Genomic DNA, 23,339 nt, shown 5'->3' on the forward strand with positions numbered 1-23,339 from the left:
TTCAGAGGCCTTCATGTCCCCAGAGGCTGAGAAGCTTGCTCATCACTTTTTCTAGCTATACCTGGTCTGAAAATGGAGCCCACGTGCACCTTACTCCATCCCCTTCCCACCCCATCACTCCTCTGCACAGGGAAACGGCCCAGGAACCTCTGCCTGTATCTCCTGCATCCAGCTCTGAGACAGTGCCTGCTTCACTCACCCACTGCCCTCTGCTGCTGGAGCCCAGCTCTTGGGCTCTCAGTGGACCAAGACTTCTCACTGAAGCCTGGCGCGAAGGAGACACCAATCTCGGATTGTCTCCACCAAAGAAGGGCCTGGTTCTGTCCCCAGGAAACAGTGATGGCCTTTGTTTGCTTCTGCCTCTACCCACCAGACACCCCTCTGCTAAAGCCTTCCTTCCACTGATCAAAATCCATATTCAGCAATAATAAGTATTAATGAATTATTTGATAATAATTACTAAGAAATACCTGGTGCGTTTGCCATGGGCTACATGTTTTCTCCTTTGACACTCACACGGAATTACCATGGAGCATTGGCTCGAGGTCTCCTGGGGATACCAAGTCCTCATGGAAAGGGTTACTTAAGCTCCGTATGTCACTGACATCCTATGCTACTTGCAGATAAGCTACGCACAGCCTGCCATGTACATCATCTCTAGATTACTCATCAGAACTAATGTGACATAAATGCCATGTCAACAGTTGTTACACTGCATTTTATTTTTGTATTTCTTTTTTATAGAGGCAAGGTCTCACTCAGAATCTTACTCAGTCCCCGAGACTGGAGTATGTGGTGCAATCCTACCTCTCCACAGGCTTGAGCTCCTGGGCTCAAGTGATCCTCCTGCCTCAGCCTCCCAAGTAGATGAAACTTCAAGAGTGAGTCATAGCACCTGGGCCTGTATCATTATGTTATCGTTACTTTCGATTTTCATTTTTGTGAATATTTTTGATTTGTGGTTGATTGAATACACAGATGCGAAAACCCGTAAATACAGAAGGCTGATTATATGGGTAATGGTCCTGAAGTGAGTCTGTAACTGAAGATCTGTGATAAAAGCCAGTCACTAACACAGTGTGAGGCAAAGGAAGGAACATGAGCTTTGCAGTTCAGAGTACCGGCTGACTTCCAGGGCCACCATTACCCAGCCTAGGGACTTCTGAGCAAGTGCACAGATTCAGGAAACAGAAAACTCATTGGCTTTTTGGCTTTTTTTCTTTTTTTTTTTTTTGAGACAAGAGTCTCATTCCGTCGCCAGGCACCAGGCTGGAGTGCAGTGGCGCAATCTCGGCTCACTGTAACCTCTGCCTCCTGGGTTCAATCAATTCTCCTGCCTCAGCCTCCCAAGTAGCTGGGACACACCCAGCTAATTTTTGTATTCTTAGTAGAGACAGGGTTTCACCATGTTGGCCAAGACGGTCTCGATCTCTTGACTTCGTGATCTGCCCTCCTTGGCCTCCCAAAGTGCTGGGATTACAGGCATGAGCCACTGCACCCGGCCAATCCATTACATTTTTAAAAAGAGTATTGTAAAATACAAGGAATTAGGTAAGTAAGTGTTAGAGACAGATGGAGCAAAAAGTAGATGCTGAGGTAACCTGGGTATTCAGAACTTAACAGCTGCTACCCTAAGTCTTTGGGAAGCAAAGCAGAAATGGCATTACAAAATCCAGGAGCTCAGAGACAGGCACCACCTGTGAAACCTTTGAGAGTCTCAAGCAGCCAACTCTCAGACTGCTGGAGCGACTTAGCTGTGCCAAAGTTGGGGCCTCCGAGAGGATGCTTGGCCTTGGATCTTAGATTGTCATGTGTCGCTCATGCCCTCGTTGGTGTCCTGAGCCTGGTGCTAAGGAGTGCAAAGGAAAAGGACCTGTAGCTGCACACTGCTGCCCCAAAATGAAACCAGGACGCAGACTCAGGCAGACAGCCCCACCACGCCTCAGCCTCTGACCACTGCCCAGCACCTCCCCTTGGCAGGACCTAACTGGAGGCAGTCACTCAGGGCTCTAGGAAAGTATAGTTTGCAGGCTCTCAGCCCCAGCACCACAGAGCAGAGAATGCCAGGGTGGCCTGGGGGAGAGGCACCTGATGAGCATGGCTGGCTTCTTTTCTTCTTGTAGCATGGGTATAATGCCTTGCTTGTACAGACTGGAGGTAAATCATCTAGCACAATGCCTCACCTATGAGATCGAGGGCAGCTAGACCACAACCGTGTGGCTGACGGTGCTTACACTGGAGTAGCTATTTGCAGTTTTAAGACATGTTCACATCTATTTTCACATTGAATCCTCAGAACGCCCCTGGAGGGACACACAGATAAAGGCACTAATGCTCAGATAGGTTATAATGATGCTGTCCTCCCTGGGACCCTGGACCTAGACCCTAGGCAAGAGGATTTCCCAGTGTGGGTGACAAATGAGGAGAGTGAGGGGAAGGGCAAGACATCTCCAAGGTAAAGTGTGGGACAGCCTCAGTCTTTAGAGCCTGCACTCACTAAAGACACCACCTCCATTACTCCCAAATTAGGATATTCCACTTTGAATAAACCAGTTATAGATATCCCAGGAAAAGGAAAATATTGAATGATTATTACCTTTTAAAATAAATAAAAATAAATGAATCTCTAAATATTTACAGAAAGAGCATTCCACGCAAGTACCTTGTCAGATTTCTGCATAAAACATGGGTGGGGTGAGTTTTGCTGCAGAAGTGACCAGATTTGCAACTTGGGGTATTCCCTAAGCTCAGCCTGAGAGTGGTGATGCCACAGTGGAGTCCACAGTGCAGCCCACGGCCAGATACATCTGGTCTCCTGAGTGGACTTCAGGGTTTCCTGGTGGAAGGAAACAAGCTCGGCCACTTTCTCCAGGAGGCCAGCCTGGACAGAGACTCTTAGAATCCCAGCTTGGTCTGGACTTTCCTGAAACTGAGACTAAGTGAGGCATAATTTACAGGTTTCACTGCTTGTTAATCAGTTTATTTTCTCCTGGAACTTTCTAAATGTAGCTTTCGCACAGCAGCCCTGGAATGACACGCAGAGACTTTGTGCTTGCAAAAAGCTTATTCTTCTAGGCTGGAAGTTCTGGAATAATATGTAAGTGTGTGGGTGTTGGGGTGGAAAGAGGGCAGAGGGCGTTCATGAGTTTCCCCTCCTCTCGTCTTCATAGCTGTCTCTGTGTTACCTTTTCTTTGCAGAGGTTGGATTAGAAAACGCCTTATGCGATTTCACGGGGAATTCCCAAAGAGCGGCCAGCTCCAGTTGGTTGCTAAGAGACAGCTCTACAGCTGGGATTTGGCTGCAAAATTTGAACAAAAAAGAAGAGCACAAATGGGCTTGCCAGGTAACAGATTCTGTGATGACTTTCCATCCTGTTTCTGGCATCGGGACTTCCAAAGGCAATAGAGTCACTTTCTTGCTTGTGATTTACATGAGGAGAACAGGCAGACACTCTTCTTCAAGGGGTTTCCTGATTAGCCTTGGATGTGCTACCCAGAACCTATGTGGGAAGGACTATGAGATTCCCGCTGCTGGTAATGCATAAAGGAAGATCAGAATTATAAGTGGCCTATGCGTCTATCCAAGGATTGGTTTAGAGACAAGGGCTTAACTCTATTAAAAGTAGATGTGGCAAAAAGCTGAAATCAAACACATGCCTCTCAATAGGGAACTGGCGGAATAAGCCGTGGTACCTCCACAGAGTGGAGTAGTATTTAGCTATAAAAAGAGATAAAGAATATTTTTATATTGAAAAAAAAATTCATGTTGCTTTTTCTCCAGGATAAAATTTTAAGTTAAAACAGCAATTTAGAAATTATGTGCACGATAAGCTCCTATGTCTCTAAGAAAAATTTGAGCGATAAAAACAAATAAACGTTCTCATTTTTAAAAGGTCACAAACTGTATTTTTTAAAATTTGTTTACCTGTTAGTCAAGAAACAACGTGTCTTGGAAAGCACATAGAAAAGCTGAACTAAAGGTTGAACATAGTGCAGTCTCAGGACCGCTCACTGGGCACAGACACAAGGAATAGGTTTGAAGGGCACTGTAAAGGCTTTGGCATTGGGAATGACATTGAAACCGCAACAAGGGAAGGTTGTCAGAACGTGCAGCCTCAGCTCAACCTTGCTGCTTGCCTGCTAAAACAGTAACGCTAGGATTCTCCAGAGGATTTAAATGAGACCCAGAGTGGTATAGCCTAATATTCAAATACCCAGGATATGATCTCTCTTACTTGATCTAGAAAGAACCAGGAAAAAGCTCAGCCTATATCAGAAAAAAAAAAAAAGCAATAAACATGATAGCAGTGAGGAGACACAGATTTGGAGTTATCTGATAAAGATTTAAACAGTTAATTAAATGTTTCAACAAGCAGTAATAAATGCTCTTGAAATGAATGGAAAATACAAAGTAATTTTAACATCACTTCCAGTATTATAACACCTAACAAATTTATATTTAACAAAAATAACACCTAACAAATTATCTGTGCTATTATAGCATCTAACACATTACTAATATTTTATTTAAATTAACTTATACTCAGTCCATATTTAATTTTTCTCTTTTGTCTCATTTTCTTATAGTGGATTGATTTAAATCTAAATAGTAAGTCCACATATTGCATTCTCTTATGTGACTGAATTCTCTTTTATTTTGTAACATCCCACCCTTCCTCTTTAAAGCTACTGACTTTTTGGATGAATTACTAGGTCATCTGCTCTCTGAATTGTTCCATCCTGTGAATATGGCTAATTGCTTCATTGTGGTTTTGTTTAAGTGGTTATATTAGTCTTGTAAACTGGCAATTAAGCCTGGAGCCTTGGTAAGGTTCAGGTTTTATTTCAAAGGCAAAATACATCATAGGTGATTCCAGGTACTCATACTGCACAGCCTCGTGAGTCAGACACAATGCAGCTGCCCCACATTCCGTGACTCCAGATTGGTCAGTGGCTCAGGTGCTGTCCGTGTAATTTCTCAATTAAAAGGTGCCCTGCCTTCCATGGGACTTGAGCTTCCACTGGTGATCACTGCCTAGATTCATCACTTTATTAATGGCTGAGAAGATATTGCTTTCTAAAATTCTGCTATTTCTTTTTACTAGCTGGAACTCTTCCAAAAATAAGAACATAATTTTACTCATTAACTATATGGATGCTCCACAACACAGTTTAGATAAAGGAGCAGCAACAACAACAAAAAAGGGCACATGGTTTTCTCCTTTGTTTATCAACATGTGGAGTAATGAGTGTGTGCACCAGCCACCTCCAGCAAGCACTGAACAATATGACTTTAGATTATCTTTTGAACTCATAGATTTTTATAACTTGATTGTTTCAGTCTGTGTCCATTAGTATTTTTTGATGCTCAATTTTAGGCTAAGGGAAATTCTATTACTAGGACCTTGGGTCTTTGTCACATGGCATCTTTCTAATTTATGTGAGAAAAATATGCCCCAGGATCATTTTGTACATTTCAGTACCCAGAATTGGCATTACTCAAAAAAAAAAAAAAAAAAAAAAAAAAAAAAAAAAAAAAAAGCACTGACTTACTTTAGTGAGAAGTAGGACTTGGAGGCCAGAATCTAGATGCTGGGAATATAGGATTTTGTTTAGTCTTCGTCATGAGTCTGAAATCTAGTTACTGTAATCATCGCATTTTCATTACAGATTCTGAGACTCAGAGAAGCCGATAAACATACTCAAGTTTACAAAATTATTCAGTGGTGATGTAAGGCAGTTTCTTGGCTTCATTTAGGAAGGAATTCAAGAGTGATCTGGTGGTAGAATAAAAGTTTTTTTTTTTTTTTAATACACTTCAAGTTCTGGGAAAAATGTGCAGAACTTACAGGTTCGTTACATAGGCATACATGTGCCATGGTGGTTTGCTGCACCCATCAACCTGTCATCTACATTAGATATTTCTTCTAATGGTATCCCTCCCCTACACCCCAACCCCTGAAAGGCCCTGGTCTGTGATGTTCCCCTCCCTGTGTCCATATGTTCTCATTGTTCAACTCTCACTTATGAGTGAGAACATGCGGTGTTTGGTTTTTTTGTTCCTGTGTTGGTTTGCTGAGAATGATGGTTTCCAGTTTCATCCATGTCCCTGCAAAGGACATGAACTCTCCTTCTTTATGGCTGCATAGTATTTCATTGTGTGTATATGCCACATTTTCTTTATCAAATCTATCATTGATTGGCATTTGGGTTGGTTCCAAGTCTTTCCTATTGTGAACAGTGTTGCAAGAAGCATATGTGTGCATATGTCTTTATAGTAGGATGATTTATAAATCTTTGGGTATATACTCAGTAATGGGATTGCTGGGTCAAATGGTTTTCTGGTTCTAGATCCTTGAGGAATCACTACACTGTCTTCCACAATGGTTGAGCTAATTTACACTCCTACCAACAGTATAAAGCGTTTCCATTTCTCCACATTCTCTCCAGCATCTGTTTTTTCCTGACTTTTTAATGTTTGCCATTCTAACTGGCATGAGATGGTATCTCCTTGTGGCTTTGATTTATATTTCTCTAATGACCAGTGATGATGAGCTTTTTTTATATATGTTTGTTGACTGCTTAAATGTCTTCTTTTGAGAAGTGTCTGTTCATATTCTTTTCTGGTAAATTCGTTAAAGTTCCTTGTAGAAACTTGTAGGTTCTTTGTCAGATGGACAGATTGCAAAAATTTTCTCCCATCCTGTAGGTTGCCTATTCACTCTGATGGTAGTTTCTTTTGCTGTACAGAAGCTCTTTCATTTAATTAGATCTCATTTGTCAATTTTGGCTTTTGTTGCCATTGCTTTTGGTGTTTTAGTCACGAAGTCTTTGACCATGCCTGTGTCCTCAATGGTATTGTCTAGAGTTTCTTCTAGGGTTTTATGGATTTAGATCTTATGTTTAAGTCTTTAATCCATCTTGAGTTAATTTTTGTATAAAGTGTACACAAGGGGTCCAATTTCAGTTCTCTGCATATGGCTAGCCAGTGTTCCCAACACCATTTATGAAATAGGAAATCTTTTCCTCATTGCTTGTTTTTGTCAGATTTGCCAAAGATCAGATGGTTGTAGATCTGTGGTATTATTTCTGAGGCCTCTGTTCCATTCCATTGGTCTATATATCTGTTTTGGTACTGGTACCATGATTTTATGGTTACTGTAGCCTTGTAGTATAGTTGGAAGTCAGGTAGCATGATGCCTCCAGCTTTGTTCTTTTTGGTTAGAATTGTCTTGGCTATACAGGCTCTTTTTAGGTTTCATGTAAAATTTAAAGTAGTTTTTTTCTAATTCTGTGAAGAAAGTCAATGGTAGCTTGATGGGGATGGCATTGAATCCATACATTACTCTGGGAAGTATGGCCATTTTCACAATACTGATTCTTTCTATCCATGAGCATGGAATGCTTTCCCATTTGCTTGTGTCCTCTCTTATTTCTTTGAGCAGTGGTTTGCAGTTCTTTTTGAAGTGGTCCTTCACATCCATTGTAAGTTGTATTCTTAGATATTTTATTCTCTTTGTAGCAATTGTGAATGGGAGATTACTCATGCTTTGGCTCTCTGTCTATTATTGGTATATAGAAATGCTTGTGATCTTTGTACATTAATGTTGTATCCTAAGACTTTGCTGAAGTTGCTTATCAGCTTAAGGAGATTTTGGGCTGAGATGATTGGGTTTTTTAAATATACAATCATGTCGTTTGCAAACAGAGACCATTTGACTTCCTTCCTATTTCAAACTATTTCTTTCTTTCTCTTGCCTGATTGCTCTGGCCAGAACTTCCAATATTATGTTGAATAGGAGGGGTGAGAGATGGCATCCTTATCTTTAGCTGGTTTTCAAAGACAATGCTTCCTGCTTTTGTCCATTCAGTATGATATTGGCAGTGGGTTTGTCATACATAGCTCTTACTGTTTTGAGATACATTCCATCAATACCCAGTTTATTGAGAATTTTTAGCATGAAGGAGTGTTGAATTGTATCAAAGGTTTTTTCTGCATCTGTTGAGATAATCATGTGGTTTTTGTCATTGGTTTTGTTTATGTGATAGATTACACTGTTTGATTTGTGTATATTGAACCAACCTTGCATCCCAGGGATGAAGCCGACTTGATCGTGGTAGATTAGCTTTTTCAGCTTGTTTTTTTTTCTCAGCATGAACAAGCTTTTTTGCGCTGCTGGATTTAGTTTGCCAGTATTTTATTGAGGATTTTCACATCAATGTTCACCACGGACATTGGCTTGAAATTTTCTCTTTTTTGTTGTGTCTCTGCCAGGTTTTGATATCAGGATAGTGCTGGCCTCAAACTGGATAAAGAGTCAAGACCCATCAGTGTACTGTATTCAGAAGACTCATCTCACATGCAAAGACAAACATAGGCTCAAAATAAAGGAATGGAAGTGCCAGGTGCGGTGTCTCATGCCTATAATCTGAGTACTTTGGGGGGCCAAGGCAGAGGGATCACCTGAGGTTGGAAGTTCAAGGCCAGCCTGATCAACATGGAGAAACCCATCTCTACCAAAAATACAAAAAAAAAAAAAAATTGCTGGGCATGGTGATGCATGCCTATAGTCCCAGCTACTTGAGAGACTGAGGCAGAAGAATCACTTGAACCCAGGAGGCAGAGGTTGCAGTGAGTCGAGATCACATCATTGCACTCCAGCCTGGGCAGCAAGAGCCAAACTCTGTCTCAAAAACAAAAACAATAAAAAGGGATGGGCCGGGGGCGGTGGCTCAAGCCTGTAATCCCAGCACTTTGGGAGGCCGAGGCAGGTGAATCACTAGGTCAAGAGATTGAGACCATCCTGGTCAACATGGTGAAACCCTGTCTCTACTAAAAATACAAAAAAATTAGCTGGGCATGGTGGCACGTGCCTGTAATCCCAACTACTCAGGAGGCTGAGGCAGGAGAATTGCCTGAACCCAGGAGGCGGAGGTTGCAGTGAGCCGAGATCACGCCATTGCACTCCAGCCTGGGTAACAAGAGCGAAACTCAGTCTCAAAAAATAAATAAATAAATAAATAAATAAAAAGGGATGGAGAAATATTTACCAAGCAAATGTAAAGCAAAAAAAGCAGGGGTTGCAATCTTAGTCTCTGATAAAATAGACTTTAAACCAACAAAGATCAAAAAAGACAAAGAAGGGCATTACATAATGATAAAGGGATTGACACAATAAGAAGAGCTAACTATCCTGAATATATATGTACCTAATACAAGAGCACTCAGATTCAGAAGGCAAGTTCTTAGAAACCTACAAAGAGACTTAGACTTTCACATGATAATAATGGGAGACTTTAACACCCCACTGTGTCAATATTAAACAGATCCATGAGACAGAAAATTTACAAGGATATTCAGGACTTGAACTCAGCTCTGGACTGAGTAGACCTAATAGACATCTACAGAACTCTTCACCCCAAATCAACAGAATATACATTCTTCTCATCATCACATCACAATTATTCTAAAATTCACCACGTAATTGGAAGCAAGACACTCCTCAGCAAATGGAAAAAAAATGGAAATCATAACAAACCACCATCTCAAACCACCAGGCAATCAAACTAGAACTCAGGATTAAAAACCTCACCCAAAACTACACAACTACATGGAAACAGAACAACCTACTCCTGAATAACAACTGAGTAAATAAAGAAATTAAGGCAGAAATAAATAAGTTCTTTGAAACCAGTGAGAATAAAGACACAACATAACAGAATCTCTGGAACACAGCTAAAGCATTGTTTAGAGGAAAATGTATAGGATTAAATGCCCAAGGAGAAAGCAGGAAAGATTTGAAACTGACGCCCTAACATCTTAATTAAAAGATCTAGAGAAACAAGAGCAAACAAATTAAAAAGCTAGCAGAAGACAAAAAATAACTAAGATCAGAGCAGAACTGAAGGAGATAGAGATACAAAAAAATACTTCAAAAAAATCAGTGAATCCAGGAGCTGATTTTTTGAAAAGATTAACAAAATAGATCACTAGCCAAACTAATAAAGAAGAAAAGAGAGAAGAATCAAATGGACACAGTAAAAAATGATTAAGGGGATATCACCACTGATCCCACAGAAATACAATCTGCCATTAGCAAATACTATAAACAGCATAAATACTCTACACAAATAAACTAAAAAATCTAGAAGAAATGGATAAATTCTTGGACACATACACCCTCTCAAGAATAAACCACAAAGAAGTCAAATCCCTGAATAGACTAATAACAAGTTCTGAAATGGAGGCAGTAATTAATACCCAACCATCCAAAATAAGCCCAGGACCAGAATTCTGCCAGAGGTACAAGAGGAGCTGTGTCTCTCTAGCAGGTATCATTCTTTTTTTCTTTTTTCTTTTTTTTTTTTTTTTTTTGGACAGAATTTTGCTCTTGTCACCTAGCCTGGAATACAGTGGTGCGATCTTGGCTCACTGCAACCTCCACCTTCCCAGTTCAAGTGATTCTTCTGCCTCAGCATCCTGAGTAGCTGGGATTACAGGGATGCATCACCATACACAGCTAATTTTTGTATTTTTAGTAGAGATGAAATTTCACCATCTTGGCCAGGCTGCTCTCAAACTCCTGACTTCAAGTGATTCACCTGCTTCAGCCTCCCAAAGTTCTGGGATTACAGGTTTGAGTCACTGTGTCCCACTTGGAAACAGCTTTATTGAGTCAGCAGCAGAGTTACAGCTCTGTGTCTGCTACTCCCATGGAACAGGGCTGCTGAGTAGCAGCCTACGGGCACTTTTGCAGTCATATTTATACCCACTTTTATGATTTGTTAATGAAGGGGTGGGTTATTCAGAAATAGCTTGCAAATGGATAATAACTTCTGAGTGTTGCCATGGCAAGGGATGGAAACTTCCAGATGTAGCCATGGCAGTGGTAAACTGTCCTGGTGCTGGTGGGCATGTCTTATGGAGAGGAGCTTTCAGTACCTCTCTCTGGTTTAAAACAGCCTTAAATCTGGTCTAGAGTCAAGTCTTACCTACCTCCTACCTCAGTGGCAGAACTCAAAACTCTTATAGAGCTATGGCAGTTGCAATTTATAAACTGGTTGAAAAGAAATGAAATGGTTCAAGTGTATTATGAGATGACCAAGACTTACTCTCATTGGGTTTCACAGCAAAGTGACCTGTGCAGCTGAGAGGGAGAGAACAGCAGGAGCCAAAGATGAAAGGCCTTGGAGTCTTAGAATGATCTCCACAAGTAGAGCCTGAGATAGGGATGTGTGGGAGACTGGTGTCCCTGGGGGTCCCAGGAAGGTGAAGTGAGAGAGCAGAGAGTAAGACATCGCCACGCTCCACCCAGCCAGTGCCCCCAGCCTTCCTTCTCCATCCTCCACACCCCACCCAGCCAGCTCTCCCACAGCCTTCTCCACCTCCTTCTTTTCTTCACTCTATCTCTTCCCAATGTCTTACTACCATTCCCAACATTCTTCTTCACACAGGAAGGAAGGAAGGGAGTGAGGGAGGGAGTGAGGGAGAGAAAATAAAGAAAGTTAAGAAAGATAGAAGAAAAGAAAAGAACAACAACAACAGAATAATGAAGTCCCAAGCCCACTGAGAGTTTTCTTTCTGGCCAAATCCCACTGTGTCTTTGGTGAATGATGCTGTGTATGTATGCTTGTGGGTAGGTGGAGGTGTGGGTGTGCATGCCCAGGTGTCCTTGTTGTATCTGCTTTTTCAGGAACAACTATAAACCCTATGTGATCTTCACTAGACCTTTCAAACACCCAAGACAGCACACAGTGGCTATGAAACAATGAACAATAATTAATAATAACAACAATGATGATATTCAGTGCTGCTGACTAATTCAGATTTCTCCAGGGGAAGGAGAGTTGCCATTTTTGGAGAGAACAGAACTGAAGAACTGCATGAAAAGTTTGTGTTTTCTAACTAATTTATTGAGTTTCCATTTATGACTTTCTTTAAATGTGGCATGAATGAATTACTTTATTTTCTAAAAGAACGCTACCAAACGAGAACATTTATTTATACATTATAACAGCACCCAATAAAATTTCCATTGTGTTTCATAATCACATTATGACTATTTGAGAAATGTTGTACCGCATGAATAAATGATGAAGGGCAACTCTGGGTTGACTTGCTCATTCATCTTTCCTCAAGTCCTCCAAGGTCGTAAATGTCTAGGATCTATTACCCAGCGCTGGTTGTCCAGTCTGTGTAAGAACCTCAGCACTATTTTGAGATGCATGGTTTTACTTTGTCTTGGTGGATCCTGTACTCACTGTTATTGCTGAACTCAAATTGCTTCAAGGTTCCAGATACACCTCTTAATACCATGAATAAGTCGTCTATTCAAGGAAGCAGTTCTTGGTGGTTTCCTGGTCAAGTTTTACAGATCACTGGGAAGCAGGCTCTTTTGGCAGCTGTGAGCCTTGTTTCCCATTCTGGGGCCTTCATTTCCTAAGCCCCCGTGGCAGGAGGTAGCACCTGTTACTGCATCCATTCTCCACCCAGGTGGGCTCCCCTCTGCCCCCACAGCAGTTGAGAAGCTGCCCTTCGAAGCAGCCTGACAGAGCTGGGTCTTTGGCAAAGAAAAGCAGCAGAGCTGGTCAGTTCAGCAAGTTTTTACTCTGTCTGAAAATGTCTCACCAGGAGTCTTCACTCATTTATTTCTTTATTAATTTATGTATTCCTACATCATATAAGTATTTACTTGTCAGGCATTGTTCTAGGTGTTCAAATCAAATCAATAATGTTACTTTGCTGTTAAAAATAATACCAAAACATTGTTTATAAAATAAATAAATTAAAAATCAGACTTTATTAAAACAAAAGTTTTTGTCCTTAAAAAACACTGTTAAGAGAAAGAAGACATACCTAGAGAAAAATAAAATATTTTCCAAGACTATATCTGATAAAGGAATTTTTAAAGTTACATGAAGAACTTTTAAAACTCAACAACAAAAATACAGGCAATCCATGTTTTTAAATGAGTCAAACAACTGAATAGACACTGCATGAAAGAATGTCTATGAACAGAAAATAAACATAAGAAAACATACTTAACATCATTTGTCATATGAGAAATGAAAATTAAAACTAAAGTGAGACACCACCAAATATGTACTATATTCATTTTAAATTTTAAAAGCTGGCAACACCTCATTTGTTACTGGTGGGAAATTTAAAATAACATAGCCACTTTGGAAGACAGTATAACGATTTCTCATAAAATTAAACACATACTTATAGGGCCAAGCTTTGCCATTTCTGGATACAGTATTTACCCAAGTGAACTGAAAATGTTTGTTCACACAAAAACCATATATGAATGCTAATAACAGCTTTATTCATAAATTTCAAAAACTGAAAAGACACAAGATGTTCTTCAAAAGGTGAATGGCTGAACTGATCCTAGTGCACCCATAATATGCAGTATTAATCAGCAACACAAAGAGGCAGGGGCTGATTTATGCAGCAACATAGAAACACACTAATTGGAGTTTACTCAGTAAAATAAGCCACACTCCTGAAGCTACAATTATTGTACAATTACATTTGTGTGAGGATCTGGAAAAGGTGGACTATAAGAAAGGAAAACAGAGCAGAGGCTGATAGTGGTGGAGGGAGTGGAAAATGGTTTACTGTAATGGGCCACACATGATATTTGGGGGTTACAGAACTATTTTAGCATGGCTGTTGATACTTGAGTACATGGGGGTTGGTATACATGCATGTATTTCCTGTCTCTACACACTTAGAGGATCTGGAAGCAGTAACACCCCAGCATCAGTGAGTACACCCAGCATCCAGATCTTTGTTTCTGAATATCATCCTCCAATACAAAGAAACGAGGGTCCCTGGAGAAATGGCCAACTGTGGGAATGGCATATGGAAAATGGCACCAGGTGACTTAGAGTAGGTGATAATGCCAGAAGCAAAGAAGCACTAACAACAACAAGAGTTAGTGCAAACATGGCAAAAATTTGAATGATGCTTGTGGTTTAGTGAATAATATTGTACCATTGTTAGTTTCTTAGTTTTGACAAATGTCCCGTGAACCCTGAAAATCCGAGACAGGTCTCAGTTGATTTAGAAACTTGATTTTGCCAAGGTTGAGGACGTGCCCTTGACATGGCCCGGGAAGTCCTGGCGACATGTGCACGTGGTGGTCGGGCACAGCTTGGTTTCATCCATTTAGGGAGACAGGAGATGTCAGTCAACATGTGTAAGAAGTTCATTGGTTCCGTCTGGAAAGGCGGGACAACTTGAAGCAAAGGCAGGAAGACTGGAAGCGGGGAGGAGGCTTCCAGGTCACAGTTAGGTGACACGCAAAGGGCTACATTCTTTTGAGTGTGTGATTAGCCTTTCCAAAGGAGGCAATGAGATATTCATCCAGCTCAGTGGGCAGAGGGGTGACTTTGAATAGAATGGGAGGCAGGCTTGCTCTAAGCAGTTTCTAACTGGAGTCTTTCACAGTGATTTTGGGGACCTGAGGTATTTTCATTCCACAATACTCTAGTAATATAAGATATTGACATTAATGAAACTGGGTGAAGGACATACATACTCTCTAATCTTTGCAAATTTTCTATAAATGCATGAATTTTGCTTGGCAAATTCCCTCTCTCTTTTTCTGTTCCAACATGGAGAAGTTCCTAAGAGAATATGGTGTGTGTGATTTGTGTGCATGTGTGCATGTGTGATGTATATGTTTGTGTGCATGTGTGCATTCTTTCATGGCATAGACAAGACTAGGTGCCTGGGCAGGACCAAGGGAAAGCTGGAGCCGGGCAGCCCCAAGCCTCCACTGCTGTGGCTCACTAATCCGCACCTTTCAATCAACCAGGATCGCACCTCCTGTAAGATTGTCCCTTCTTTTTTTTCTTTTTTTTTTTTTTTTGTCTTTCTGTGCCTGGTTTATTTCACTTAATATAATAACTTCCAGTTCCATCCACATTGTTGCAAATCATAGGATCTTATTTATTTATTTATTTATTTATTTTATGGCTGAAGTACTCCATTGTGTGTATGTGCCACATTTTCTTTCTTTTTTTTTTTTTTATTGCATTTTAGGTTTTGGGGTACATGTGATGAACATGCAAGATTGTTGCATAGGTACACACATGCCAGTGTGCTTTGCTTCCTTCCGTCCCCTCACCTGTATCTGTCATTTCTCCCCATGCTATCTCTTCCACCTCCCCACCCCCGCCCCTCCCCCATTTCCCCCCAACGGATCCCAGTGTGTAGTGCTCCCCTCCCTGTGTCCATGCGTTCTCATTGTTCAACACCTGCCTATGAGCGAGAATATACGGTGTTTGATTTTCTGCTCTTGTGTCAGTTTGCTGAGAATAATGGTTTCCAGGTTCATCCATGTCCCTACAAAGGACGTGAACTCCTCGTTTTTGATGGCTGCGTAATATTCCATGGTGTATATGTACCACATTTTCCCTATCCAGTCTATCATCGTTGGGCATTTGGGTTGGTTCCAGGTCTTTGCTATTGTAAACAGTGCTGCAATGAACATTCGTGTGCATGTGTCCTTGTAGTAGAATGATTTATAATCCTTTGGATATATACCCAGTAATGGGATTGCTGGGTCAAATGGGATTTCTATTTTTAGGTCCTTGAGGAATCGCCACACTGTCTTCCACAATGGTTGAATTAATTTACATTCCCACCAACAGTGTAAAAGTGTTCCTATTTCTCCACATCCTCTCCAGCATCTGTTGTTTCCCGATTTTTTAATGATCGCCATTCTAACTGGTGTGAGATGGTATCTCAATGTGGTTTTGATTTGCATTTCTCTGATGACCAGTGATGATGAGCATTTTTTCATATGTTTGTTGGCCTCCCGTATGTCTTCTTTTGTAAAGTATCTGTTCATATCCTTCGCCCATTTTTGAATGGGCTTGTTTGTTTTTTTCTTGTAGATCTGCTTTAGTTCTTGGTAAATTCTGGATATCAGCCCCTTGTCAGATGGGTAGACTGCAAAAATTTTTTCCCATTCTGTTGGTTGCCGATTCACTCTACTGACTGTTTCTTTTGCCGTGCAGAAGCTGTGGAGTTTGATTAGGTCCCATTTGTCTATTTTGGCTTTTGTTGCCATTGCTTTTGGCGTTTTGGTCATGAAGTCCTTGCCTACACCTATGTCCTGAATGGTTTTGCCTAGATTTTCTTCTAAGGTTTTTATGGTATTAGGTCTGATGTTTAAGTCTTTAATCCATCTGGAGTTAATTTTGGTGTAAGGTGTCAGGAAGGGGTCCTGTTTCTGCTTTCTGCACATGGCTAGCCAGTTTTCCCAACACCATTTATTAAACAGGGAATCCTTTCCCCATTGCTTGTTTTTGTCAGGTTTGTCGAAGATCAGATGGTTGTGGGTATGTTGTATTTCCTCTGAGGCCTCTGTTCTGTTCCATTGGTCTATATCTCTGTTTTGGTACCAGTACCATGCTGTTTTGATTACTGTAGCCTTGTAGTATAGTTTGAAGTCCGGTAGTGTGATGCCTCCTGCTTTGTTCTTTTTGCTTAGAATTGACTTGGCTATGCGGGCTCTCTTTTGGTTCCATATGAAGTTTAAGGTGTTTTTTTCCAGTTCTGTGAAGAAGGTCATTGGTAGCTTGATGGGAATAGCGTTGAATCTGTAAATTACTTTGGGCAGTATGGCCATTTTCACGATGTTGATTCTTCCTAACCATGAACATGGAATGTTTCTCCATCTGTTTGTATCCTCTCTTATTTTGTTGAGCAATGGCTTGTAGTTCTCCTTGAAGAGGTCCTTTACGTTCCTTGTTAGTTGTATTCCTAGGTACTTTATTCTCTTTGTAGCAATTGTGAATGGCAGTTCGTTCTTGATTTGGCTCTCTTGAAGTCTATTACTGGTGTATAGGAATGCTTGTGATTTTTGCACGTTGATTTTGTATCCTGAGACTTTGCTGAAGTTGTTTATCAGTTTCAGGAGATTTTGGGCTGAGATGATGGGGTCTTCCAGATATACAATCATGTCATCTGCAAATAGAGACAATTTGATTTCCTCCTTTCCAATTTGGATACCATTTATTTCTTTTTCTTGCCTGATTGCTCTGGCTAGAACTTCCAGTACTATATTGAATAGGAGTGGTGAGAGAGGGCATCCTTGTCTAGTGCCAGATTTCAAAGGGAATGCTTCCAGTTTTTGCCCATTCAGTATGATATTGGCTGTTGGTTTGTCGTAAATAGCTTTTATTGTTTTGAGATACGTTCCGTCAATACCTAGTTTATTGAGGGTTTTTAGCATAAAGCGTTGTTGAATTTTGTCAAAAGCCTTCTCTGCATCAATCGAGATAATCATGTGGTTTTTGTCTTTGGTTCTATTTATGTGGTGGATTACGTTTATGGAGTTGCGTATGTTGAACCAGCCTTGCATCCCCGGGATGAATCCTACTTGATCATGGTGGATGAGCTTTTTGATATGCTGTTGCAATCGGTTTGCCAGTATTTTATTGAAGATTTTTGCATCTATGTTCATCATGGATATTGGCCTGAAATTTTCTTTTCTTGTTGAGTCTCTGCCGGGTTTTGGTATCAGGATGATGTTTGTCTCGTAAAATGATTTGGGAAGGATTCCCTCTTTTTGGATTGTCTGGAATAGTTTCAGAAGGAATGGTATCAGCTCCTCCTTGTATGTCTGGTAGAATTCAGCTGTGAACCCATCTGGACCTGGGCTTTTTTTGGGTGGTAGGCTTTTTATTGCTGCCTCGACTTCAGACCATGTTATTGGTCTTAATTCAGGGTTTCGGCTTCTTCCAGGTTTAGGCTTGGGAGGTTGCAGATGTCCAGGAATTTATCCATTTTTTCCAGGTTTACTAGTTTATGTGCATAGAGTTGTTTGTAATAATCTCTGATGATGGTTTGGATTTCTGTGGAATCTGTGGTGATATCCCCTTTATCGTTTTTTATTGCATCAATTTGGTTATTCTCTCTTTTCTTTTTTATTAATCTGGCTAGTGGTCTGTCTATTTTGTTGATCTTTTCAAAAAACCAGCTCCTGGATTTATTGATTTTTTGAAGAGTTTTTTGTGTCTCTATTTCCTTCAGTTCTGCTCTCATCTTAGTTATTTCCTGTCTTCTGCTAGGTTTTGAGTTTTTTTGATCTTGCTCCTCTAGCTCTTTCAATTTTGATGATAAGGTGTCAATTTTAGATCTCTCCTTTCTTCTCATGTGGGCACTCATTGCTATATATTTTCCTCTAGAGACTGCTTTAAATGTGTCCCAGAGATTCTGGTATATTGTGTCTTTATTCTCATTGGTTTCGAAGAACATCTTTATTTCTGCCTTCATTTCATTGTTTATCCAGTCAACATTCAAGAGCAAGTTGTTCAGTTTCCATGAAGCTGTGCGGTTCTGAGTTAGTTTCTGCATTCTGAGTTCTAACTCAATTGCACTGTGGTCTGAGAGACTGTTTGTTATGATTTCTGTTCTTTTGCATTTGCTGAGGAGTGATTTGTTGCCAATAATGTGGTCAATTTTAGAGTAGGTGTGATGTGGTGCTGAGAAGAATGTATATTCTGTGGATTTGGGGTGGAGAGTTCTGTAAATGTTTATTAGGTGTGCTTGTTCCAGGTCTGTATTCAGGTCCTGGATATCCTTGTTGATTTTCTGTCTGGTTGATCTGTCTAATATTGACAATGGGGTGTTAAAGTCTCCCACTATTATTGTGTGGGAGTCTAAGTCTCTTTGTAAGTCATTAAGAACTTGCCTTATGTATCTGGGTGCTCCTGTATTGGGTGCATATATATTTAGGATCGTTAGCTCTTCTTGTTGCAGTGATCCTTTTACCATTATGTAATGTTCTTCTTTGTCTCTTTTGATCTTTGTTGCTTTAAAGTCTATTTTATCAGAGATGAGAATTGCTACTCCTGCCTTTTTTTGCTCTCCATTTGCTTGGTAGATCTTCCTCCATCCCTTTATTTTGAGCCTTTGTGTATCCTTGCATGTAAGATGGGTTTCCTGGATACAGCACACTGATGCGTTTTGGCTTTTTATCCAATTTGCCAGTCTGTGTCTTTTGATTGGGGCATTTAGTCCATTGACATTTAGGGATAGTATTGTTATGTGTGAATTTGATGCTGTCATTTTGATGCTACCTGGCTGTTTTGTTGGTTAGTTGATGCAGATTCTTGATTGTGTTGATGCTTTTTTACCATTTGGTGTGTTTTTGGAGTGGCTGGTACTGGTTGTTCCTTTACATGTGTAGAGCCTCTTTCAGGAGTTCTTGTAGAGCAGGTTTTGTGGTGATGAAATCTCTGAGTGCTTGCTTGTTCACAAAGGATTTTATTTTTCCTTCACTTAGGAAGCTTAGTTTGGCTGGATAGGAGATTCTGGGTTGAAAGTTCTTTTCTTTGAGGATGTTGAATATTGGCCCCCAATCTCTTCTGGCTTGTAGGGTTTCTGCTGAGAGATCTGCTGTGAGTCTAATGGGCTTCCCTTTGTGGGTAACCCGACCTTTCTCTCTGGCTGCCCTTAGCATTTTCTCTTTCATTTCAACCCTGGTGAATCTGAAGATTATGTGCCTTGGGGTTGCTCTTCTTGAGGAATATCTCTGTGGTGTTCTCTGTATTTCCTGGATTTGAATATTGGTCTGCCTTGCTAGGTTAGGGAAGTTTTCCTGGATAATATCCTGAAGAGTATTTTCCAGCTTGGATTCATTCTCTTCATCACATTCAGGTACACCTATCAGACGTAGATTGGGTCTTTTCATATAGTCCCACATTCCTTGAAGATTTTGTTCATTCCTTTTTGTGCTTTTTTTCTCTGTTCTTGCCTTCTCTTTTTATTTCATTGAGTTGATCTTCGACCTCTGATATCCTTTCTTCTGCTTGGTCAATTCAGATGTTGAAGCTTGTGCATGCTTCACAAAGTTCTCGTGTTGCGTTTTTCAGCTCCATCAATTCATTTATACTCCTCTCTATGCTGTCCATTCTCGTCAGCAGTTTGTCCAATCTTTTCTCAAGGTTCCTATTTTCTTTGCGATGGGTTAGAACATGTTCTTTTAGCTCACTGTAGTTTCTTACTACCCACCTTCTGAAGTCTGATTCTGTCATTTCATCACCCTCCTTCTCCATCCGGTCTGGTTCCCTTGCTGGTGAGGAGTTGTGGTCCCTTTTAGGAGGAGAGGTGTTCTGGTTTCGGGAGTTTTCATCCTTTTTGCGCTGATTTCTTTCCATTTTTGTGGGTTTATCCACCTGTTGTCTGTCTCCTCTGCACTTTCACTGGGAGCTGAAGTCCTAAGCTGTTCTTAGGCGGCCATCTTCCCAGCATTCCCAAGATTGTCCCTTCTTGTTTATCAGAGCCTCATGCAAATGATCCTTGAAAGCCCTGATGAAATATAGATCTTCTGTCAAAACAGACCTTTAACATCTCAAGAAACCCCATAGATGCACAAAAAAACTCCATGGACTAATAAGGCACCACAATAAACTGGCCAAAAAACCAGCCTCTGAAGACAAAGTCCCTTCCCTTCCTCCTGTGCAATTCCTTGCCCTCCCCTCCCCCGCCCCCTACTCCTCCTTCAACCTCTGCGCTGATGTTGCCTTCAGCCCCAGCTGAGTTCTTGGCAGATCTGCAAGAGAGGCTGCAGGGCCCTGTGGGGAAGGGAAGTCCTCCTGGTTCCTCCTCTCCACCGTCCCTCTCCTCCCCAGGCTCTGGATCAGGGCCTGTCTGACACCTTCAGGGCCCCCACCTAAGGAGGCCGCTTTGACCAACAGGGATGCAGGAGATACAAATGCAGAAGAAGAGGCCTCCCTGTGGGAGGGGGGATCAGGGAGCAGCTGCCTTTTGCAGAGGAGCTAGGGGCTGGAGACCAGTGGGAGCGGGGCTCTCCATCTATTCAATGGTCCTGCATTTGCGCAACAGAATTTCGTGAGGTCTCCAAGTAGGACAAAGTTTTAAAACAGTGGTTAACCTCAGCTGCCTCTTGTCTTCATGACATCAATGTCCCTGACAGCATCTTGGTATGTTTTTATTAGAGAAAAATCAGTCCCTAAGAGGAAAATAAAAATATCCCCCAAACCCAGACCTGGGTGGCTGTAGAATATTACTTTCCAGGTTGCCTTCCTTATGGTTTCAAGTTGATTTCTTCTTTTTTCTTTTCTTTTTCTTTTTCTTTCTTTTTTTTTTTTTTTAAGGTGGGGTTTCACCATCATGGCCAGGCCGGTCTTGAACTCCTGACCTCAGGTGATCCACCCACCTCGGTCTCCCAAAGTGCTGGGATTACAGGGGTGAGCCACAGTGCCCAGCGGTTTCAAGTTGATTTCTCAGTGTGTCTTCTCCCTCGTCCCCCCACCCCGTGTCCTCACCCACCTGAAAGAAAGAAGTCCATACCCGTTCAAAAGTTTCTTCCCTCAAAACAGTATCTATTGCTAATTTCAGGAATTTCCATGATAAAAGCATATGGTCATAGTGTGTTACGTGGGATCAGTCAGTAGGTACAAAAATAAACAAATTCCTTCTTGTTTTACAGACTTCTCATTTGCATGAGTTCTTCAGAGGAAGATATACGCTCAAGTAACAACAGCAAAGTCTTATAATATGTTACTATTCACTGTGGCTTTTGGTTTCATTCCCCAATAGTGAATTTACTAATCTAGATTAAGCTCTAAGAAATTATTTGTGACTGCATCAGGGGCAGCTTACAGCTTAGAACTAAAGGCTAAAAAGCCGTTCATTTCTCCTCACTCAAAGTCAAACTGTCAGAGGCATGCGAGAGGGTCAGCCCTTACCCATATTTTTGCCTCGCGTGTCCTGGGCTAGGTGCCACACCTCCTACAGAATTAAAGTCTCAGATTTGCCAAGGTTTTCACCAGCAATAGAAGTCGCTAAAAGTTAACATTATAACATGTACTTAAAACTACCAAAGAAACATTTTTACATGCAAGGTATGTAAAGAAAGTAAAATGTGTTTTTGGTCAATGACTGTAAGAAGTCATGGAAATGTGAATTTTTTTCTACCTAAAGTGTTAAAGGATTGTTTTAAGTGAGAAAGAAAATCTAAAGGTTTAAACAAGTTGTGGAAGATGTATAGAAATTAATTGTCGGAGATTTTGTGTGTAAATATATTGGCTAAAGTTAAAAGGATATTAATTCAGTTTTTCTGTAAATTAAACATTGGAATAGAAGCACAACAGGTTTCTTAGAGCACTGATCTGCTCTTTCACAAAAAAAAATATATAAACAGTTATAGAAGATTTATAAGAATATTACCTTATGGTGGCCAGGTGTGGTGGCTCACTCCAGTAATCCCAGCATTTTGTGATGCTGAGGAGGGTGGATCACCTGAGGTCAGGTGTTCGAGACCAGCTTGGCCAACATTGGCGAAACCCTGTCTCTACTAAAAATACAAAATTAGATGGATGTGGTGGTGAGCACCTGTAATCTTAGCTACTCAGGAGGCTGAGGCAGGAGAATCACTTGCACCTAGAAGGTGGAGGTTGCAGTGACCTGAGATCGCACCATTGCACTGCAGCCTGGGTGACAGAGTGAGACTCTGTCTCAAAAAAAAAAAAGTACATTACCTCATGGTTAAACATTAAAATTGGGTAAATATGTCTATAAAGTTTTATTAAGAATTGATTTTAACATTAATAGTACATTAATGTAAAGGTGAAATTTGGCTTATTTGGTACAAAAATAATATAGAAAGGATTATCAAATTGGTTGTTATAAAATGGTGTTTGGTTTTCTTTGGTCTGTGTTTATATAAATGTGCTATTGGTACATGTTCCAATACCAGGTTAGTTCTGCCAGTTCACCAGTTCATGAAAAGCCCTCCAATTTAGTTTACTTGGAATAACTTAGCTTACTCTTGTGGGATATGTGGCTGTTATACTCTGTGTAGAAATACAGAGCAAGTTTACAGAATGTTTTCTGATACAAAACACTTATTAATCTTCCAGATACCACTTCTAGTTAAAACTCAAGGGTTGTGGACAGCCCTCACCATACTGATGCCTTCTGAGTCAGCTTGTCTCTACCCTGAACACAAGAGTCCACATAGTTAGGTAGCAATGTCACTGCCACTATTCAGCCTGAAGAAGTTGCAGAAGATGGATCTTCATCTCTCTGCAACCGTTAGGATTAAGGGTTCTCTTATTAAAGGGAGGGGGCAAATGTCAGAGACACGTGAACCAGAACAACCCCATCCTGAATAGGCACTGGGAAAAATGAAGCTGAAACCTCCGGGACTGCATTCCCAGATGGTTAAGGCATTCTGAGTCACAGGATGAGACAGGAGGTCGACACAAGATACAAGTCATAAAGGCCTTGTTGACAGGTTTACAGTAAAGAAGCCAGCCCAAATCCATCCAAACCAACATGGCCACAA

The sequence above is a fragment of the Saimiri boliviensis genome, chromosome 6 (assembly GCF_048565385.1).
Source record: "Saimiri boliviensis isolate mSaiBol1 chromosome 6, mSaiBol1.pri, whole genome shotgun sequence".
Lineage (NCBI taxonomy): Eukaryota > Metazoa > Chordata > Mammalia > Primates > Cebidae > Saimiri > Saimiri boliviensis.